At 38.1% G+C, this 21,975-nt stretch overlaps 1 long non-coding RNA gene across 1 annotated transcript in view; it reads left to right on the top strand.

Annotated features, from left to right (window-relative positions):
- Positions 1-20,168: 20,168 nt before the first annotated feature.
- Positions 20,169-21,975, top strand: part of LOC122231852 — a 110,574-nt gene continuing 108,767 nt past the window's right edge. Inside the window, exons 1-2 of the long non-coding RNA XR_006209112.1 lie at positions 20,169-20,235; positions 21,563-21,718. This is a non-coding gene — a long non-coding RNA (uncharacterized LOC122231852). The remainder of the gene's footprint in view (positions 20,236-21,562; positions 21,719-21,975) is intronic.

Below are 21,975 nucleotides of genomic sequence, written 5' to 3'. Positions count from 1 at the left end.
ACCCCCACCCCCCCGTTCATGCTCTGTCTCTCTCTGTCTCAAAAATAAATAAACGTTAAAATAAAATTAAAAAAAAAAAAAAAAAAAAAAAAAAAAGTATGCATTCTTTATGATCCTGTAATTCCAACCCTAGGGATGTACCCTATACAAATCCACTTAGATGGGCACACAGAGGTCTGGATAGAAATGTTCATAACAGCTTTGTGTGTAATATTGAAAAATTGGAAAATGGCTCAACTTCTATTCATGTGAGAAGGATAAATAAATTAGTCTATGCATAACAATGAAATACTGAATTGTATTCAGAAAATAATTGAGCTAGAATAATGTATATCCACATGAACTTACCTCATTATATTCTCGATTATAAATGCAATTTGCATATGAATACAGAAGAATACAATATAATATTTTTAAAAATTATTTTGTTAATGTTCACTTATTTTTGAGACAGAGACAGAGCATGAGTGGGGGAGGGGCAGAGAGAGAGAGAGAGAGAGAGAGAATGAGAGAATCCAAAGCAGGTTCCAGGCTCCCAAGTTGTCAGCACAGAGCCTGATGCAGGGCTCAAACTCACGGACCTTGAGATCATGCCCTGAGCTGAAGTCAGATGCTTAACCAACTGAGCCACCCAGGCACCCCATATAATAATATTTTATAAAGTTTACCAACATACAAAAATCATATGGGAAAATACTTAGGGACCCAAACATAGTAATGGTGTTAAGAGATGTGCAGGAATGATGAACCCCGAGTTAAGTATAGTGATTGTCTCTGAGAAATGAGGGGGATGTGAATAAGAAGTCATCACAGGGCAGGAATTCAATGTGGGGTCTTCCTGGTGGCTTCCCAGTTATTCCTTATGTTAGCCATCTGCTTTCCAAATGGCTAAAATGATTTATAAGACAACTTTCAAAAATTAATATGAAAATACAGTTAGAATTTATCTATTCATTTACGGATCAATCCATTTTTCATCCAGTAAATATTTACTGAGCTCCTGCTTTATGTAGGTGCTCTTCTAGGAGCTCTGAGAGAAACTACAGAAGTAAAAGACATAATCTGTGCTGCCAAAAGGGTGATAGTCTAGTTGGGAAGACAAGACACAGGGAAATTTAGGCAATACTATGATAAAGAAGAAATCTAAAAGAAATGCACAGCTTGAAGCAGTGGTGCACACAAAGCCTTATTCCCAGGAGTGTGGTGAAAGGTAAGGGATATCATGGACATGAGACAAAAGCAATTCATACATAAATCCACTCATTGGAGTCCTGGCTCTTCCTTCCAGGATGCAGTAGAATCTATTAACTTGGCAAGTGCTCCCACTCAGGCCTGGGTTGTTTCAAACCCTTCTTAAAATTGCGGAAACTAGGGGTGCCTGGGTGGCTCAGTTGGTGAAGCATTGAACTTTTGCTCAAGTCATGATTTCACGGTTCATGGATTTGAGCCCCGTGTCAGGCTCTATGCTGACAGCCCAGAGCCTGGAGCCTGCTTCAGATTCTGTGTCTCCCCCTCTCTCTGCCCCTCCCTCACTGTGCTCTGTCTCTCAAAAATAAATAAACGTTAAAAAATTGCTGAAACTATGCACAACTGGTGATTTTCCTTCCTTCCATGTTGTGTGTTCTTTTTCAGTGTAAGTGTAATAACTCTTCTCATGAGGTGTGACCATGGCAGGGCTACATCCACTAATCATTCTGATGCCTTGTGTCAATAGACCTTTTTGTGACTCTGTTTTACCTAATGAACATAGAACATATAGGGTTGGACAGAAACTGCTTTACCTCTCTCATAAGAGAGCCAAAAGATGTAATACAGGAGAACTCAGTTGTCCTGTTGACAACCATTTGGGACTGAGTGAGGGATGTTGTAGGAAAGGCTAGATCATCTGGAAGGTCCTTATCAGCTGTGATATTTTCTGTTTCAACTTCCAAACGTAATGGACCTTTGAGCCCCATGATACCTCCAACCCCCCTTTGACCTTCTATTTCTTTTACTGTACTAGATGGTTTCAACAATAACAAGCTCCATAAAATTATTTTCATGGATGGCTTATTTTCATGTCTCCTGGAACTAACCTTTTTGGGATTTGAAGGGGACTTCAAATACCTTGTATTTTGTAAATAGTGAACCAAATTAAGTTTGCTTCATCTATACTTTCCATGCTGTTTACAGCCTTTATACCTAGTTCTTTAGTCCATTTTTCCTTTCCTAGAATGAGAAGCTATTAACTTTCTTCCATATTTTTCTTATAGTGTCTTATTTTTCAAATTTTGTAATATCCTTGAAAAGTAAACAGGACAAATTCTATTCTTGTGTATGCATGTGGCTTCATATGGGAATATTAAGGGTATTAGGTTATATGCTATGCCCCCTCAGTATTATCCTGTGATAGATTATGGCAGAGGAATTGGGGGGAAAATCAATCAGGATTTATAAATTCTGAGTCATAAATTAGGAAGTCTTACACTGCATCTTCACCATATTTCTTCTAATCCGTGTGAATATCTGGTTGTCAAGATTTCATTAAATATTTAAGCTCAGTAGACATCTTGGGAAGTATCATGTTTGGGGTTTCCCAGAGTCAGTCCAGGGATTGTCACCATTGAGGTACAATTATAAATTGCTTTCACTCAGAAATAAAGGATCCCATGGTGGGTATTTCTGGGATAAGCTGGGTGAATTAAAGTTAATCAGGCTTTGCTTCTGCAGGACCCTTTGGAGCCTCTATGATGGGAAGTCTCTGAGGGGAGATGGAGTTTGCAGCATTTTCTGATCCTTGCTGTTCACAGAATTTTTTTCGGTTGCTATTGTTCATATGCTGCTACTTATGAAAAGTATTTGGGGAAACCAAGATCTAACCCAACTTTTTTTATTATTTCACCCAAGAAAAAAATTAAGGCATAGAGATATTAGAATAATTACCAACATCCTACAACCAGCCAGTGCTGAAACTGAGCAGGGGGAGAGGGGAGGGCTCAGAGTAATATTTTCCCAAACAGGTTATGTATGGCATGCAGCACACATTTACAGTCTATGTAATGCTAATATCAGAAATGGACTTGCTTTTGAATTTAACAGGGAGTGATGTACCATACACATTACTGAGTCTATATTACCAAAGATGCCCCTTACCATTAAATGCATACCAGAAATAGTTTACAGCAGAAAGAATACTCCTGCGTTACTTAGTATAGCATCTGGGTTAACAAGGGTAGGCAGCTGAACACTAGTAACAGCATTATCCACACATCTAAATAATGTATACACACACATTTACTAATTTCTGTTTTCATTGGCTGATAGTTGGTTAAAGGAGAATGGACCTTCAAGATTGTTAAATTTAACCCTTTTAGTTTTTTAAATGGGGAAACTGAAGCCCAAATGGATTAAACAATTGAAGTCACCCAATTTGTTTGTGAAAGATCTGGGATGAGAATCTGGTTTTCCCTGTTCTCATTCCGTGGTGTTTCCAATTCTGTGTAAGTGTTGCTGTAATGGCAAATTATTAGAGACTGCTTATGCACTGCTACGTTTTATTCTCATTCAGATTTTCATTTGTTTTTGCAGGGTAAAGTATGATTCTGAAATAAATAATTTGTCATCCCTGGGTGACTAGATCTCTTGTTCACTTAAGCCAGAGAATGAAGACGGCTACTTAGCCTGCAGGCAGTGTGAGGGTCGAGAAGTAACTATTTGTCAAGTGTAGGATTTATTAGTCACAAGTGCCCTCGTTAAGAGATATTTCATGTCCATTTATTTTCAAGGGGGAGAGGTAGCTCTTCCTTCTCATATATACATACCATCTGTGCTACAAAGCATAAATAAGAGTGTAAGTGAACATAAAGGCTGTCTAGCTCAGAACAAAATAACAACAGCCCTTTGTAATGCACAGTAGAGGCAAACACTAATATTCATTTTTTAAAAAAATTTAGACAGAGAGAGTATGGGAGAGGGGCAGAGGGAGAGAAAAAATCTTGAGCAGGCTCCACACTCAGTGTGGAGCCCTAGGTGGGGCTTGATCCCATGACCCTGAGATCATGACCTGAGCCAAAATCAAGAGTTGGATGCTTAACTGACTGAGCCACCTAGGTGCACCTGTTACTCTTTTTTTTTTTTTTTAGTTTAAAAGAAAGTGAGATATGAGTTTCCTCCTCCACATGCTTGGACCTGTGTCTCCAAGCATGCTTGGCATCATCATGAATGCTTTGAGATCAATCCTCGCTCTCATTGGAAGCAGGTCCTGTATCCTTTCATTGAGACCTTTTAGGTCTGAGGACTGCTGCTGACATCTGAATAGACCTGGTGTGTCTGACTTTCTGGAAAGAAGGAAACCCCACCCAGTCATAGAAATGCCCACTCCCTGCATATTACACCCAAGTTCTTCTCCGTGTGAAGCACTCATGAGGGCCCGGCATTTCTGCCTTGTCCCAGTCGAGATGTTTTCCCTCACAAATATTTGACTGCCTGTCTCTAAAAGCAGTTCATTTTACCCAGCAGGTAGTAATCATGGGGCTGATTCCACAGCCTCTGATTGTGGCCCCCATTTGCCTGAAGTGTCTTGTGTTGACTGGGCAGGGCTTCTTTTTCTCAGGCACTGATCCCCAGGCTTTAGGTCCTTCTGTCTAGATGACCAGGAATAGTCTGCACCTTCCTCTGGTTCATCTTGTTTCTCTAGAGCTAGGTCCTTTCCTATTTCTTTTCTTTACTTTTCTTTCCATAGAGACATTGCTAATGACTAGATACCTGCTAGCTCCTTTAACTCTGTGCCTTCACATACTTGGCCGCGTTGTCCTGAAGCAGCTTTCCAACTGGAAGCCTGGAAGATTTCAGTTGATTAGGGGAATATTCTAGGGCATATATACTCAGTTGTCGAAAGTGATGCTTTCCCTGGAGGTGCTGGTTCTTGGTACTTCTAATACTATTCTCAAGGGTAGATTTTGTCAATATGCACCATAGAGATGGATGCTCCTTCTCTCCTAAAAAAGTGAGAGTAACATTTTATGTGATCTGGGACAAGATTAATGTCAGAGATAGTAATGGTATTAGAAATATCTAGGGTACCTGGCAGCTCAGGTCCAAACTGTTATAGCAACTATGCTCTTACAGGTTATCCATCACCATAGATGAATATGAGTCCTGTATCAGAGTCCAAGTCCATCTGGTTTTCCCACTGCTTGTCTAAGAAACTTTGCCTTTGGATGAGAAAGCACAGTATGGTTCCCTGTACATTGAGATTCTGTATTTCCTTGAGATGCTCTTCATTTTTCTGTCCAAATGAGGTGAATACTGTGGGATTCTGATGAAGAGGTTGGCTGGTGAGCTTTGCGGGAAGGAGAGCCAGATTTATTCATTTCTTAAAAGATAGACTAAGACATCAGACTCTCATCAGAATATTCGGCTATTCCTAAAAGCCCTAATGACTCCAGAGTTGAAATGCTTTTGATTGATAGGCCCACAACATGTTTAAGAACTTAGAGATCATGGGTTACAATAATTTGGGTTATGGCAGATGCCTCTATGTATCCAACACCAAATTGTGGTGGTATTCTATTTGCCTTTTGCCTTGAAGAAAGAAAGCATGGGAACTATAGATTGGGAAATATGACCTGGAGGGAACTCTACTTTTATTTTAAAATAATGTTTATTATTAGCATATAATCATTAAGGTAATAGATATTTAGTGCACAATATTTGCAAAATACAGAAAACAAAGCACTCAGATAAAAATCCCATCAGAAAAGGATAAGCACATTCTCTTATAAATCTTTCTGATTCTTCACATATGTATATATAAAAATAGATAATGATATGTAATAACAAATAATATATAAATTTTCTATTAGCTAACTGAATTTTTAACAACAAAAGGAGTTATTTTAGTTTTGTAACTCTGTGTAGACTTTTCCACTATGATATATTGGGCACTTACTCCTCTACTTTAAATATTCATATAAATAATATTAATAGTTGTTTACAAGTCCATAGTAAGAATGTACCATTGTTTGCATAATCAGTCTATCAACATTTAGGCTATTTCCCTAAAAAATATAAGTAATTATTCAGTGCCCATCTTAATAGGGTAAACTTTGAGTATATTTATGGCAATGTCCTCAGATTCCTAGAAGAGGGATTGCTAGGTCAAATTATATATACATTTTTAAGACACTTGGTACATATCAAACAAACCGCTTTCAAGAAAGATTGCACCCACCTGCAGCCCTATCACACTGTATTATCATTACAAAAAATTTTTTTTAAATATTAATTTTGATAATAAAATAGGTAAATAAATTTTAGTCTTTCTCTCCCTCTCTCCCTCCCTCCCTCCTCTCTGAGATATATATATATATATATATATATATATATATATATATATATATAAATATATATAAATAATCTCATATATATATATATGAGATTATTTATGAGTTTGGCATGTATTCATCTGTGATTTGTATGTACATGTACTTTGAACATATCTTGAACTTATATCTATTCCAGTGTTCAATTTGTCTTATTGATATGTAGGAATTATTTATGTTTTGAGGCTAATATAACTGTTTCTTCTCTTAATTCTTTCAAAATTTATTACAGTTATTGTTTATTTTCTAGTTTGCTTAAAGATGATCTTTTTTTCTGTGTAATTATTTTAGAAGTGACAGAAAGAGACAAAGCTATTTTTTTCTAAAATATCTATTTACAGCTTGAAAACTCAAAGTTCACATGCTGATGTAAAATATAGCATTACAAAATGAGTTTCCACAGAACAGCACGTTTGGCATTTGATTCTTTATCTTTGCCACGTTTCTGGACAAGAGGCACAGCTAATTCACAGCCTATGTTCTCTCTGCCCAACATTTAAAGAGATTGATGTTCTTGCATGCAAACAATATATCTACAGGGAAACTGCTCGTAAAGTCTTTTTCAAGATGGCTAGTGATATAGACTTTGGCAGAAAGAGAAAATTCCAACTATATTGTTTCAAATTCTTTGAGAAATCAGCAGTTGAGGTTTGATTGATGGGCATTTCCCACATCATTTATGCCCAACATCTCTGAAGTTTACTTCCGAAAACTCTAATACGTTTTCCCAGAGGAAATACATAAAGTAATTTTTCAGGTTGTGAGATCTTTTTGGTTCCTGTATCTAATGCAGACAGCAGACAGGCTGGCAAAATGACCAAAAGAAGTATCAGGTATAGAGACAAAAAAGAAAAAAAAAACCCATAAAATCATAAAATTAAAACAAATGAAAAGATATTTTGATTCTTAGCATACAGTCATCTTTAAATACCTTTGAAGTCCTTTTTCTTGTATCCCTAGTGTATTAGGTACTTGATTCTTGCCTTTCAAAATACAAGAGTACCATCAGTTGGAGTTGACCAATCTGGGATAGAAGTAGAAATTTTTTTTCCTACTGCAAGCTTAAGATCAAATCTACTCTTGTGTAAAATTTTCCCTCAACATCTTACACTGATATTTAAAATTATACAGTGTCATATAAGTAGGGGGTTTTATAGGTCTTCTAAGTAAGTGATCCTAACAAAGAAGATGAAGACTGTGGAAGTGTATTCTTGTCTATCCCAAGTGAATGCAAAATCTTCTTTTCCTCATGGAAAATAAGGACTTTTCCAAATCAATGGTCAGTACTATGTATCTAAAACTCATGTTGACTTGCTTTTGGAAATTTGTTGTAGCAAAGATACCCCATTTGACTAGTCAGCTGCCTTTGGGACTGCTCCTGGGTTGAGTTTGTATTAGTTCACTGTCATCTTTTGGGTTCCCATTGATTTTTTAGTGGCCAGACTGGTGAACTAAATGGATATAATGGAAAGTACTACCTCTTCCATCATTTAGGTCTTTTTCAGTGCTATTGATTTCAACCTCCCTAATAGGAAAGTTTCTGTTGCTTTCATTTGTTTTTTTTCCTCTGCGATAGCTCTTACCCCATAGGCCAAGGAATCAGTGTGGGGGTTCTGCCAATTACAAGTATGTATAATCTAATTATAAATTCTGATACTATGGAAATGACCCCTGTATATCTTTGGACTCAGCAGATTATCTGTGAGCTGGGCCTAGGTCACAACTGCATTTATAAACTGCAGCTTACTCTTTTTGGGCGAAGCATGATGATACACTTGGGTCCCCAGATATTAATGTCAATGAGAGCCTTGTATTCAGTGGTTTTTGAAATGCTTGGATATACCCCTTCCCCTAGTGGTATGATTCCCTAACTGTATGGTTTTAGTTTCCTTTGGGGCGGATGAAGGAGTATTATGATCATATATGCTTAATGTCATGTTGTGGCTCCTTTCTTCTGGCAACTAGTCTTCTTCAATCAGTTTGTTTTGGGTTTGAGAACTGGCTTTCATCTGGAAACTGGCAACAAAGATTATGACTTTGTTGAGAAAATTTCCCCCAGCCTCCTGGTTATCTGTCTTTGATTTCTTTGGAGCATATAGATTTAACTTAGCACTACAGATTCTATGTTATATGAACCATCCAGAAAACTCTCTGTAGGTCAAGACCACATTGGCTGCTATTCCTAACTTGCTACTTATTTACACTCTGTTTTAATAGCTAAATGCCATCATCTGACCTCTGCTGTTTCAGAACCTTATCATTTTCATTGCTATAAGTGAGAATAGTTCTATAATAGCATCTCCTACCATTAGTTCTGGCCTCCAAGAGACAGCTACTCATATCTCATTTCTCCCTTAACAGCTCTCAACTTCCATATGCATCACATTCAGGCTCACAGCCAAGTGATTATTGGACATTTGTTGGCAAAATATAGGTAAGCTTAAGCAGAGTTGGGGTTGGCACCAGAACACAGAGGCACTTGACATCAGTGGTATTTATAAATGAGTGAACATAAGGAATCATAGAATCTAGCTGAGTAAAAGGGTGAGGGTGAGAGTCACGAGGTGAGGAACAAAGAGGAGGCAGGAGTAGGTGATTCGCAGTGAACATTGTGGATCATTGTCAGGGCTTTGGATTTTATTATATATGGAATAGTAGTCATTAAAGTGTTTTAATATGTATGCACAAATTCATGAGATCTAAGAATAGAGATCAATTCCTTCTTTAGGACACTTTACCTTTGGGGAATTACTTGGCCAACAGTGGCAGTGAAGGAATGGAATAGTATGGGAAGTAGTGGGAAGGTTTCTATGACTGGAATAAAGGTAACCAGGGCAGGGAGGAATGGGAATGAAGGAAATTAAGCAAGAGAGGTAAACCTGTGGGGCATATAATGAGAAAGGCTTTAGAGAATCCTTGCACAGGGCATGCTTGGGAGCAGTGAGACAAATGACTTTCCTTTCCTTACTTTTCACCATGTGTTGCCATGGAGTCATGCAGCATAATCAGAAACTGAGGGGAACTGGTGTTTAGATAGATGCAAAGACACATGTTTCAGGATCCTAAATCATTTTAACATTTTTAGGGTCCTGAGTCAGAAGAAGATGCATGAGTGGGGGTCAGTAATGACTCCACTTCCTTGATACTCGTATCTGTTACTTTTTACGCCACTGGCTGAGGCTCTGTGAGCTGGCTTCCTGATGAGTCTTTAGTACAATGTAATATTTGGCACTTCTCCAATTCTTGTTCAAACTGTAGCAAATATATTAAGAGAAATGGAGGAAAGGGTGATGTCACATAAAGTAAAGCTGAGTATGTGCATATGGAACTGTTGGAAGGGATTTAAAAGAGGGCATTTTAAGAATAAATCAAAATTGGGGTGCCTGGGTAGCTCAGTTGGTTAAGTGTCTGACTCTTGGTTTCGGCTCCGGTCATGATCTCACGGTTCGTGAGTTTAAGCCCCACATCGGGCTCTGTGCTGACAGTGCAGAAGCTGCTTGGGATTCTCTCTCTCCCTCTCCTTCTGCCTCTCCCCCACCCGCCCTCTCTGTCTCTTTCTGAAAAATAAATAAATAAGCTTAAAAAAATAAATTAAAAATCACGATTCCATATCACTGTCTTCCTTCTAAAATAGCTTTAGCCTCCTTCCATTGTAAGCTCTGCTTTCTATTCATAGGTTTGAATGATTGAGAGTTGGATGATGTAAGGCAGGTATATAGCTCAGTATTTACTAATAACCTGATGTGAACAGAATCTTGTATTGTTACTAATTTTTGCATCACCTCCATAAGGACAGAGGTTGTGTTGGTACATTTTGGGACTCATTATTGTGTACTGTGCAGATATAGACTAAGCCCAATGACAGTCCATGGAAAGACCTTACTGAGAGCCTCAGTGTCTATGCCAGGGGACCATCCTTGATTTGGAAATAGAAAGATGCTGAAGACTCAATTCCTGCACTTAATGTCTCACACATCTATGTGAGCATTTTGTAGGTAGCCTCAAATCTGCTTTTGAAAGTAGGTGAAATACAAGTAACTTTGTATGTGTTATTAACATATGTGCGATTATGGTATGGCCTTTACTAAAAACCCAGCAAAGAAATTGATGGATTCTTCTAATCTCTCCATCTCTAGAAGTGCCTGGTCTTCAGAAGCCCTTAATAAATATGCATTGTAAAAGAGTTGCCTTGCTGTGAAGATAAAGTATACATACATGCTAAAATTAAATAACATCATGAAATACATATAAAAGATAAATAGAACAACAAATAAGTAACCACAAATACTTATTAAATTGAATTGTTAAGGTTTGTTAAAAAATAGAATGCTTAGTCAATTTCCTTATATATCTTTCCATTATATATGTTAACAAAGCAAGTACAAACCCAGAAAATGGCCTAGAGTACTTATGGAGAAACATGAAAATGTGAGGGGGTGCATTTGTTTTCTGGGCAAGGTCAGGATGTAGACTACAATTCTTCAGCTTTTGTGGAATTGTATAATTTACACCTTGGGAAACAAGTACCTGCCTTCTGCCAAGTGGTTAATAAAGGGACAGGGTAGGGTAGACTTGGGTAGTAGACAATCGTGGATCAAAGGGTCAACATCTGGTTTGCAATAGATACTTGTTTTGAATTCAGGCGTGTCTATAGAAAGCTTAAATAGGATGAAACATTGTGAAAGGATCCTCTCCCAACATTAATAATCACAACATCTCACCAGACACCAGAAAGCCATTCTTCCCTTATCTCATTCTGTCACTTAAAATAGATTAGCTTTGCTTTCAAATTTCTCCCTTGGAGTTTCTGGTGGTTTTGACATTTTGCTAGCTGTTCTTTTAGAACTGCTTTTTTTGCATAAGAAAAGAAAAAAGGTCCTTAGTGAAACAGAGTAGCTATGGGGTCAATAGCTTTGCTGAGGAATATGCAGTGTAAACCAAACCACCTCTCTCCAAAGCACTCTCATCTCTTCTGTAACAACTTCACTATAGAATCAGTTGCTCGCTAATGCTTGAAAGATGTCTTATTTTATATCCACATGGACATTAACACAGGCCAAGCATTGGCTACAAAGCAGATTTCATAGCTAGCATCAACTATGAGACAGTGGTAGATAATGAAGTGACGAGAAGTGGGGAAAGGGAGACAAATTGACTTGTATAAATCTTAATTCATTTTGTTTTACCTGCTGTTATTCCCTATTTTATAGATGGGAGAAAACAACAACAAAACTGAGGACTTATGACTGTAGCCAAATATATCCATACACCAGACACATCTTTTATCCCCAAATCCAGTGTATGATCTATGGGCTACATCAAGTTGCTTCCAACTGCAAGTTGATATAGATACCAACTTCTATAAAAGTTGCTTCCAACGGTTACTTGGTTTGTCTAATCTATAGCACTTTTCTGTGAACTTCAAAAAAGTGCTTGAACCCCTCTTTTTCATGGTAGCTTCTTCCCAGATAGCAGAACACTACCACAAAGCTGTTACAGTATCTTTCTGGGCTGTTCTCTGTGCTCCACTGCCCTATGGTTCCCAAGGCTGGAAACCTGGGGTATTTTCATGTGCAGAGAATTGATTTGGAAACCTCTAGAATCAATGAGATTCTTTTCTTTTCTTTTTTTTTTTTGAATCAGTGAGACTCTTTTCACTGATGCAACTCAGTTTATTCATTACATGTATTAAAAAAATGGACACATTTCCTTTGCTTTGCAATTTGATGACCAGAGCCATTATTATAAATGTATCCCTATATCTTCCAACAACTTTTATGAATATAATAAAATGGTAAAACATTGCATCCCATATGTCTTAGGGATATCTACTTCTTGGTACCACTGTATCTCTGCTTTTCTCTACCTTTCTCAATGATCACCTATTCAGGCATATAAGAGGTAAGCAACAGGCAAATTATAGATGCTGGCTGTGCAGGACTTCCAAAGACTGCAAATGTAATTCTGTTAGGTTTCCAGGGACAAACATGTCATGAATAAAATCTATATAGATCAAAGAGTTGAATGACACAGGTAAAGGGGGTGTTTTGGCACCCACCTATAGCTCACTGACAAACTACAGTTCTGAGATACTGAATGATTTCTATAATCATTTTCTAGCTCTGTGTAAAAAATTTTAAATCAATTATTTTATATTTGCACAATTGTGTCAAAACTGACATTGGCAATTCTTTTTAGATGTGTCATTGTCTCTGGGTTTAGCCATGCGAACTTTGAGTTTGCCATGTTTCAAGTCTCATTTCCTAAATACACAGAGTATTTGTTCTATAGGGATCATTGTGTAAATGATGTAGTGAGGAAGTGCTCTCAGGTGAAACCAGTAAAAGAGCAAAACTCAAAAGTAAAAACAAAAAACCAAGAAAAAAAAGTGCAGAAGAAGCTGGGTAGACATGTTTCAGGAGAAATCCAGCTTCAGCTTGATTCTGTAAGCTTGATTCTGAAACTGTGTAATCTGCAATCTATGACAGTATATAGTCCCACCTCCCTCCTATGGTCCTGACAAGTAAGCAATCATACTTCATTCAGAGTTCCTTAGTTTTTACCTAATGTCCTCTTTCTGTTTCAGGATCTCATACAGGATACTACATTGCATTTTAGTGGTTATGTCTCCATAGGTTCCCCTTGGTTATTAGAATTTATTAGATTTTCCTTGTTGTGGTGACCTTGAGAATTATGAAGAGTACTGGTTTGTATTTGTAGAATGTACTTCTATTTGGATTTATCTGATGTTTTTCTCATGAATGTCTCATGAATGTGTGTGGGGTTTGGGAAGAAGATCACAGAGATGAGGTGCCATGTTAATTACATCATATCAGGGGTACCTATTATCAACATGATGACCATTGTGGATGTTGACCTTGATCACCTGGCTCAGGTGATATTTGCCAGGTTTTTCCTCTGTAAAGTCATTCCTCCCACCTTTTCTCATACTGTAGTTTTTAGAAGGCTGCTTAAATCTATAAAGAGAATACATTTTTGCTTCCTCTTCAATCAATGGTGCCCTTTTTTTTTTCATATACACTTAGAAAAACCCTAAATCTGAAAGACAAACAAGGGTCAGATCCAGCAGGATCGGGTGAACAGTGTTGAGGATTTTGAATTTTGTCCCAAGAACAAGGATAGTCATTTTGGGGGAGTGTGAGGTTAAGCAGGGGAGTGACATGATAAGAGAAGTCCATGAGGATCTGGAGACCATGACATTAAATCTGCTTAAATAGCACAGAGCTTGATTATGACGAATGCATATCCACCTTTAGCAAAATGAATAACACTTATATGAATGGAAATCCTAGTTCTGGATTTTTTTTCCAAACAAAACCCTGAGACATTATTATATTTTTTATGGCACCCATCTGGAAACTCTACTCTTGATGACCTTGACAGGTGAAGTTGAGAAGAGTTTGGCTGTGTTTTGGCTCTGAAGACTGTAGAATCCCCTTGTGAGCTGCTTCTGTATCCTCTTGTTACTTCCCTCAGATATTCACTTCTTTGAGAACCCAAACTGCAAAAACAGATGGACCTGGGAGGGGTGAACTTGGAGTCTGGAGGCTGGCAGGGTTCTGTGGAAAAGCAACAGCTATGAGTTCGGAGAAAGTTAAGCTGCCTTCACCTTCCCTCTCCGTCTTTCCTCAGGACTCTTCAAGTTCTGGAGGTTAACATGGGTAGCTATGGAGAGATTTTTAACTGGATTAAATATCAATTTACTTTAATGGCAGCAATTAGAGAATTGGCCAAATCCATAGAGATTCTTGAGGCACAGAAAGAATTAGAAATTAATGTAGGAATTTACTGTTGTTTCTAGGCTGCTGCCACCACCTTAAACCCACTCTGAGGAGTCTCCATATCTCCCTTTCCCAACGGAACTTTCTTTTAGTGTTTTTGCCAACCCCTCACCCCTACATGCATAACTATTCTTTTTCTTTACTGTGTTTGTCACTGTCTGCCTCTTCTCCCTTCTCCCATTAGCCAACAACCCCACTTCATCCTTATTCCAACTCATCTACCCCAACCACTTTCCTCTCTCTTTCTTCCCCTCCCTTCCTCCCTTCCTCCCTTCCTCCCTCCCTCCCTCCCTCCTTCTTTCCTTCCTTCATTTCTTTCTAAAATTCATTCATTCTTTCTAAAATTCTATTGATTGCTTTATGGAGGTGAATTGAATACATGAAAATGTATGAAGGTATTGTAGATGATAATTTTATGTCAAGAAAAACTTCCTAAGAGTCATCTCCTTTATGTGGTGAAACGAGTCTCCCAGGAGGAATAAAAGGCCAATCAGTTCAGTTATTTAAAACTCAACAAAATAACCAAGGATATGCGACCAGGAAGGCCCTAGCCTCAGCCATACTGGAATGAAGAAAATGAGCCTAACAGGATTTTTTTTCCTCTTCAGCTCAGTTTTTTTTTCTAGGGTGAGTTGTAACTTCTACTGAAATGAGCTGTGTCTACCCTTAGAAAGATCACTGCTTTCCTGTTGGCCAAATTCATCAGAAACTAAAATAACAACAATAAAAAATTCACAATGCTCCTCTCAAGAAGAAAATTGTTCTTGTAAAGAAACCTGTTCTTGTGGGTAAAAAATTGAACTTGGTATTGAGGTACCTCAGTTTTTAATCTAGGCCTGTTCCTGATTTCATGATCAGGAGATATAATACTTCTGACGCTTCAGGACAAAATTTCCTGGTTATATATCACTTCCTGGAGTGTCTGGGTATATATATATATTTTTCCATAGTGAGTAAAGCAGTAAAGTTTTCCCCCCAAAACATCAGTTTTCCTAATGCAAGTTTATGGCAATTTCACTGAGGTCTACTTATTATTTTTTATATACTAGCCCTGTAGATCATTGCCTAAATCTTTTAGCACAAAGTAGGAAATAAAAACATTGCTATACTGGGGCAGTTTAGTGGCCTTATTGCCTAGCACTTGAGGGTAGGGCTAATGGAAAGGTGTTGCTATTTCCTATGTTATTCCTTGATCTTCCTGAAACTTAGATAAAAACTTATTTTGATTCCATAAACCAATAGGACCTCCTCATGTGATGCAAATTTTAAGAATCTTTTTTACAAGTATCCTCTTAGTTGATCTCTTTAATTTGGGTATTATTAACTTTATTTTATTGAAGAAGGTTTTGGAGTTGAAAGGGAAAATAACTTGCTTACTGACACTGGCGTAGCAAATCGTAGGGCTGAAACACAGTCCTGGCTCTGTCTCCAAAGCTCCGTAGTTTTCTCATTACACCACCCTGCCCTTCTCAAGCCTTTTTGGGACCTTAGCTTAGGAACATACAGTGATGAGCTTTATAGGCCGAATACCCCCTATCCTCTCTATATGTCTGATCAAAAACTCCACATGCTGTTTTAGTCAGTTTCCAAAGCTCCTCGTCTACATGTAATTTTTCATTCAAAGGGAAGCAAATGCAAATTCTTTTGGAGTTTATGCCTCTAATTTGAACAAATTAATCCTCTACCTGAATAGCCAAGAATTGGATCCATTCTGCCTACTATTTTTTTTTTTTTTTTTTAGGTCCCTCTTACCCTGGCATCCTTACTCAACCTCATCTACCTCAGCAGGCCAGAACATCTAATGGTGTTTGACTCGGCTTTGAGAAAGCAGCTTTTTGGAGTAACAACTTACTCTTGATTAGGTTTAATGGGAAAATCAAGCAACCTACACACTCACTTTTTTGTGGGATAGGGCCTGTTGTCGTCTACAGGTTTATTAAGCTTCTTGGCCAATTCTAAGGGACACCAAAACTCAAAATTCTGACTATAAGGATAATAAGGAGTAGAATAAGTAAACTGATGAACCCAAAATAAATCTCTGAGTATTATGGATATAGCACAGGAGAAAAAAGGGTACGTCAGATACAGAACTTAATATGCCTTTCACTGAATGCCTTTCAAAGATGAATTGCTCTGTGTTCACTTCTCATGTTGCCCTGAAAAGCATGGGTTTCTCTTCGTCACCCGCATAAGTTATCTGTGTGTAGCATCACCTCCCTGAATTAATATATTAATATAGTCATATGTCTTTAGCTATGTATTAGTTCCTGTCTTGTTGGCCCTCACTTTCTGAGTTGCAAGTCCCTGCTATTAAATCTTTAGTTCAGGAAACTAAATAAATAAAAAGAAAGAATGCTTCTTCCATTGTTTGTCTTGCAGTTTTCCTACTGTTGTGATTCTCTGAGAAAAAGGCTGACTTTCTAGAAATCAGCCTCACCAACATATCTGGAAACCCAGAGGCCAGAGCAGAGTTAATCAGCAGGCAATGCCATGGGTTTCTCCAGAAGAAGCTAGGAGATAGAGAGTTTGTAGCTGGTACAGTAAGGCTGGACCTATGGTAGTAGTCGTACTGGTAGCAGTTGAGTGAAAATAATTCTAATAATAACAATGATAGCCACTTTTTACTGCTAAACACTATAATAAATGTAGTAACATATTGTCTCACTGAAAACTCATAAAAAGTCCTTCAGGCAGATCCTGGATCTCCATTGTTTAGATGAGAAAACTGAGGCTTTGTCAGGATCTCGTGATCTATACCACTCTTCACAGTGCGATTCATGACCAAGGTGAAAGGGATATCAATGAGCTGTGTATCCAGTGCTCAATGTTGATGGTATTTATCTTGTTACTCTCACTTCCTCCATACTTCATGCCCTGCTGCATTGTGGTTGACGCATTATATCTCTTCTGTCCTTTGCAGGTGTAGGTAGGGAAAGCCAGAAATACTAGCCAGTGCTATTTGTCCTCTAGTTCACTAAACTGTTTACAACATCTGTAGATTTTTTACCTCCCTTGTAAGAAGCAGTGTGAAATAGCAGAAATGGGGTAGGACTTTGGGTTTGGTCATCTTGACCTCTTATCTTCCAGTTTGTGGTGTGACCTTGGGCAAGATAGTTTACCTCCTAGATAACAACTTCCTTACCTTAAATGCAGGGATTGAGTGAGATCATTAAGATTCTTGTCTGCTACGGAATTGTGTTTCTGTGTTTCTTTTCAGTCATTTATTTTCCTTAAACAAAAGCTATATGAACAAGAGATTGGTATTATATAGTCTCAGACTTCTCTTAAGGATAAGTTAGGTCTGGCTCAATGCCACACTGATTGCCGTATGAAATCAATGTGAGTAGTTTTCTTTTAATATATCCTGAATCAACTTGAAAAAATAAACCAAGGAAAACTAAGGCTTCACCTAATAGGTAATAGGTTTTTGTTTGTTTGTTTGTTTGTTTGTTTTGTGTCAGAGCAACAGTGGTTCATAGGCAAAACATAGGTTTTGCCAAGAAACACCTGTGTCACAGTATAATAACTTTCAAAAAGTTAAAAACATGACTGTCATATAATATATAGAAATCCGTATGTGTCAAAGATTATCCAACTCATTAATGAGGAAACCAGCAATATGGTAAAGCTGGTTCAAAGAATACTTGAGGAACAGAGACTTTTCTGTCAATAAAGACATGATAAAATAAGTTTGCAAGTTAGACACAAATGCTAGTTTTCTACAGAGAAATAAAACCATAACATTTGGGGTCATCTTTTCTATTGGACAAGAATCACTTGCATTCCTATCAGACAAATATCTAGAAGTTAGCATGTAACTCAGTGTCAATCACTATCAATCAACAATAAATTAGTTAAAGTTGTTTTCTAGGAAGATAATAGTTGTGTGGGCTTGGTTGATAATGATTGACTATTGAAAGGACACTGCTGTCTTTGGGTTTTATTTTCATGTTCTGGATAAATTTTATTATGAATTGAATACCTGTTAAATAACATTATTTTTCTATACCTAAGATTCAGCATCTATAAAAGAAGTAAATAATAATCATTTTATAGGGTGGCTGTTAAAATTACGTAAGATAATATGTATAAACCATGAATGTATATACCAAAACCTAGTATTTTCTGCTTCTTTCTTTTCGATTTTGAAGGTAGCTACACTCAAAATGTCAGTAATTATCAGATTTTCATGTAGTGTCCTTGTATTCCAAGCTTATGCCAAATAGCCCTTTGAATCTTCTACTCCAGAAATCTCAAAGAAACATAAGAGAGAAAAGCAGTAATGGGTATACTTATTCCCCACTCATACATTATTATTAAGCAATAAGCTGTGTGTGTGTGTGTGTGTGTGTGTGTAGGGGGAGCAGAATAGAATTCAAACTTTTGATAAATATTGATACTTTTAGTTAGCTGTTATTAATTTTACTAATTTAAATATATTTCTGGCAAGAGTCTATATCTCATGCATATTGCCAGATGATTCTCTATTAGGTGTTAACATCCTGATTAGGTCTCATTTGGATAGATGTGACTTCTGTTATTTCATACATAGACCCTAACTTACAGGTAAACCAAAAACATCTTACAGTCCTTTAGGTGTTAAGTCTCATAGCATTTAAATATTATTTATTCCTGCAAAAAGCCAATCACTGCAACCACTGTGTCTAAGATAAGAGAGACTTGAACCTCCTGTAACAGACCACACTGCCCCTGGTTTATAATGAGTATGCTCTTCTTAAAGTACCTCCTGCCAAGATGTCTTTTCCCCAGTTATGAGCACAAGCAATGATCAGGTGGTCACCACGTAGTCAAGGGATTGACCTTGGAAATTTCTCCGGGGTTCTTTCCTCATTGTTATTTTAAATTTGAGTTTCTTTGTATCAAATTATTAATGGTTATAGAAAAGCACTTCCAATAGAACTTTTTGGGATTGCTAGAAATATTGAATGTCTGCACTGTCCAATATGGTAGCCATGAGTTGCATGTGATCATTGAACAGCTGAAGTATGATTAGTGAAACTGAGGAAATAAATTTGTACTTTACTGTACTTTATTATTTTTTTTAACGTTTATTTATTTTTGAGACAGAGAGAGACACAGCATGAACGGGGGAGGGGCAGAGAGAGAGGGAAACACAGAATCGGAAGCAGGCTCCAGGCTCTGATCCATCAGCCCAGATCCATCAGCCCAGAGCCCGACGCGGGGCTCGAACTCACGGACCGCGAGATCGTGACCTGAGCTGAAGTCAGCCGCTTAACCGACTGAGCCACCCAGGCGCCCCTACTGTACTTTACTTTAAATTCAAATGTAAAGAGCTCTCTGTGGCTAGTGGCTCCTGTGCTGAACAGTGCAGTCTTGCAGTCTTAGAGCTGGAGTTCACAATACACCTTGTTAGATATTAGGGGATAGAGCCTGTTTCTCTGCCCCAAATCGATCAATCAAGCAAATACCCTCTTTGACAACAAGATTTATACCTTATATTTCTGTATAACCATGCAATTTCTTCTGTATGAAATGTTCTTGGGAAGACTTCTGCTTCTAAGATGGAGTGAATGCACTTCTATTTCTCCCACTAAGTACAATTAAAAACTTTTCTTTTGTGGTCATTATTTTTATCAATCTGATAAAGATGACAGACCAGTAGACAAATCATTACAATAGTTTTTGATAAATGAAACTCATTATCGAATAGCATTTTACACGCATGATACTAGTAAATATTCCTTATGATTATTGAGGAGATTTTACTGCTCCCTCTATCTGAAGAGAGATCAGTGACTATTTACTGAGATAGTCCTTGAGGTGAACCTTGAAGTAAGAGAGTTTACAGAATAGACCCCGAGTGTGAGAGAAAAAAAAACATTTCTCACCAGGGGGGAATAGCATGTGCGAAGACCTGGCAGCATTAAGTAGTTTGTGGAATTGTGCCTTTACTGAAGTCATAGAAGGACTATGACTTGTTCAAGGTTCTGAAATTGCTTCAGCAGCAGAGCTTAGGATGGAGGTCAGTTTTCTTTCCACAGCATCTTTTTCCCAATTGCAAGTGTACAGGCTCTTCCTAATTCACCAGTGTAAGTTCCTCGAATGGAATGATGCTTGACCAGTTTCCAAGTTTCCAAATGGGTACTTAAAACAAATCATGTTTATTATTCTTGATTACGAGCCACACTATCAGATTGCAACAGGTCATATAATAATATAAAATGCATTTGAAACAAAAACACTTACATGAGGTATGGAATTCAGATAATATAGCACATCTTTACTTTTTCTGCCCTTTATGATCTCCTGGAAGCTGTGGTAGATTGTTTTTTGTAACCTGATTTTATGTGACCATTTATCTTCCCTTCCCTCAATTTCTGTCCTGCCCTCAATTTCAGAAGTGAGGGAGACAGACCCTTTTGATACAATCTGAGTCTGTGCAAATTACTAGGCCAGGTCAATTTACTAGGCCTAGTCAAATTACTAGGCCAGGGCCTAGGTCATGAAGGATGACCCATTTATAATTACATTCAAACCATTTCCCTGGTGGGCCCCGATTGAATTTTTGTAGATAAGCTTCATGTACCAATCAATTAGCTCAGCAACTTAGTTCTTTTATCTCTCCCTCCCCCACCTCTACCTCCCAGAAACTGGCTGAATACTACAGTTCCTGGCCAGTGCAGATTGGTCTCATTCTGGCAGGTCTGCTAACTTCCATACTCTTGGAAAGAAATGCTGTCTGCCATTGATTCTCATAGAAACACATATAGCCTTAGTAGACGTGGAAGCTACCAAACTTGTTTTGAAGCCCCCCCCCCCCCCCTTTTAAAGTAAACAGCTCAATAAGTTCTAACCTTGTTATTCACACTTCCAAGTAAGTCAGTCTAGTCAAATTGCTTTCCTCTATAGCTGTGCTTCTCAAACATTAACAAGCATCAGCATCTCCTTGCAGTTGGGTGCTCTCAGAGTGTCCAGTTCAATAGGTCTCACCTGAAGCCTGAAAATATGCATTTCTAAAGAATTCTCAGACACTGCTGAAAAAAAATACTATACTGTGAGAACCACTGCACTCTCACCTGATTACATGAAGAAATGAATGACTGATAGTTAGGTAGTTATAGCTTTCCCTGGGTGCACTTGGAGTATGAAAGTTTCACTGGGAGGAGGTGGAACAAAGGGGGTTAGAGAAGGCCTAGATCAACCTTTCTCCCTGGTGACAACCAAAAGCTAGATGGGTAGTCACTGGGTTGTGGAAAGTAAGTGGAAAACAAAGGTCAATGCTGTGTTTCTACCTTGCTGTTGATCTATTTAGAAAATTTCATTGACTGAAGGCTGTGGGCCAGTTACTGAAATTCATTCTTTTTGAATGCTCTATGAGAATGCATTTGAGCCCTCTAAATGTTGTCCCTTTGGCAGCTATCACTGAAGCTTTTTCTGTAGAAGGCACTGAGACACTTCTGGAGGGAAGATGTTTTGTGTCCTGGTTCCAGTGTGCCTGCTTGGCAGAATTCTGCAGAATTCATGATTTCTAGCAACAGGCTCCTGCATTGCATGGCAGCAAACAGCACCCAGGTACTAGCAGTTAACTGACATCCCCTCGCTGTTTTATTAGAGATTGCCTCCAGTGAGGCATCTCCCCAGGAGCAGTTTTCCCTAGCACTGTAATGAGCACATTCCCAGCAAGTTTTATTGGTGGAGCACCACAGTGACTTCTCTACTATTCTGTGGACCATTGCAGGGCCCTGTCAGTAAGGTCCAAATCTCATCCCTGGGTTAGGTCTAGGGGTGGGGGTGGGGTACTCTTCTTTGGGACTTCTACCTCTGTCTTT

This window comes from Panthera tigris, chromosome D2 (genome assembly GCF_018350195.1).
Source record: "Panthera tigris isolate Pti1 chromosome D2, P.tigris_Pti1_mat1.1, whole genome shotgun sequence".
NCBI lineage: Eukaryota > Metazoa > Chordata > Mammalia > Carnivora > Felidae > Panthera > Panthera tigris.
This window is presented reverse-complemented; position numbering and strand designations above follow the sequence as displayed.